The 2,039-nt window shown below is 39.2% G+C and overlaps 1 pseudogene; it reads right to left on the bottom strand.

Annotated features, from left to right (window-relative positions):
• LOC123511045 overlaps positions 1-1,768 on the bottom strand; it is a 34,546-nt pseudogene extending 32,778 nt beyond the window's left edge.
• Positions 1,769-2,039: the final 271 nt, after the last annotated feature.

Below are 2,039 nucleotides of genomic sequence, written 5' to 3'. Positions count from 1 at the left end.
AAAAAGAAATGTAATAAAAAAAGTCAGTCTCTCAATCAGCGAAACGGGAAGTAATAACTACGTTGAAATAGTTGACAGGAAAGCCACGATTAATAAACACACACACACACACACACACACACACACACACACACACACACACACACACACACACACACACACACACACACACACACACACACACACACACACACACACACACACACACCACTCGTACACAGTAATAATTCTCCTGCACGTCTCGTTTTCGCCACCATGGAAACAATCTCGGTATAAGATCGCCACCTTTTGCCATTTATTTCCACACAGCCGGTGAGATGCAAAGCCAATTGTATATATGTGTGGAGTGACGCTGTATGTATTGTATTAACATGTGTGGTTCAGTGTGTCGGAAGAGGAGGAGGAGAAGGAGGAGGAGGAGGAGGAGGAGGAGGAGGAGGAGGAGGAGGAAGAAGAAGAGGAGGAAGAGAAAGAGTAAGAAGAGATATTACTTGTAGAGGAGCAGCGGGGGGAGGACGAGAAGGGAAAGAATGAAGAAGAGTAACATAACAGAGGAAGAAGAAGAGAAGGAAAAAAAGTAGATCACATAGGTGTATAAAAGAACAATGCGATAAAGAAGGAGGAGGAAGAAAGAGAAAGATGGGGAGAGAGGGAGGGTCGTGAAAGGTCAGGAGGTGAGGGAGAGAGGGAGGGAGGTGATGGAGGGAGGGAAGAAGAGGGGGGAAACACAGGTCATGTTTCATCCCTCTCCCTTCCTTCCCCTCTCCATATTATTTCCTTCACCTATTTGCTCTCTCTCTCTCTCTCTCTCTCTCTCTCTCTCTCTCTCTGATTGCAACGGTTATTATGAAGTAAGTTATAAAAGTCAGTAATGGTGTTAATAATGATCATAATGATAATGATAATGCTAATAGCAATAACAGCAAACTATTATTATTATTATTATTATTATTATTATTATTATTATTATTATTATTATTATTATTATTATTATTATTATTATTATTATTATTATTATTATTATTATTATTATCATTATTATTATTATCATTATCATCATCATCATAATCGACATCATCATCATTACCACCACCACCACCATTATTATTATTATTATTATTATTATTATTATTATTATTATTATTATTATTATTATTATTATTATTATTATTATTATTATTATTTTCATTATTACTATTTTTTATTATTATCATTATTATTATTATTGTAATTATTATTATTATTATCATCATCATCATCATCATCGTCGTCATCACCATCATCCCCATTATTATTATCATTATTATTATTATTATTATTATTATTATTATTATTATTATTATTATTATTATTATTATTATTATTGCTATCATTTTTATTATTATTTAATGTTTTTTGCCATGATGATGTTGATCATGTTGATGATCATTATGTTGTCTTCGTTGGCTCTCTCGGTCAAGGTGTTGTAGTAGTAGTAGTAGTAGTAGTAGTAGTAGTAGTAGTAGTAGTAGTAGTAATAGTAGCAGCAGCAGCAGTAGTAAGTGCTGTTGTAGTCAATGTTATTGGTGGTGGTGGTGGTGGCGGTGGTGGTGGTGGTGGTGAGATGGTAGCAGTGTGAGAGGAGACCCAGTGACCGCGGCAGGAAGTTGTTACGTAGCCTCCACGTCACCTGCCCTGTGGAGGCTGAGAGTAACGCGTAGCTGGACATGTGTCGTAGTGGCGCCAGGTGGTGCGTGCCGCGCTGTGCAGTACTGTGGCGCAGCGTCATGGAGATCAGGGAGGCGGGATGAGCACAAAGGCAGGGTGTGCTATATGCCTCTCACCTATCACCTTTAATGTCACTACTTGCTAATCACCGTAATTTCCTCATAAGGTTCCGTTGACTTCCCTTCCCTTTCACCGTGGCCAGGGCGTGGATACCCCAGGAAGGCGTCGGGTCAGAGTGGCACTGATTTCCAATCACACCATTAGCCCCTCCATGCCTCCCTCCCTTTGTCAGTGCCCCATTTCCCTGCCTTTGTATGATGCTGGGAGGGCCG

This window comes from Portunus trituberculatus, chromosome 31 (genome assembly GCF_017591435.1).
Source record: "Portunus trituberculatus isolate SZX2019 chromosome 31, ASM1759143v1, whole genome shotgun sequence".
NCBI classification, from domain to species: Eukaryota; Metazoa; Arthropoda; class Malacostraca; order Decapoda; family Portunidae; genus Portunus; species Portunus trituberculatus.
Note: the sequence above shows the minus strand (reverse complement) of the source record. Positions and strands in the feature narration are given on the sequence as shown.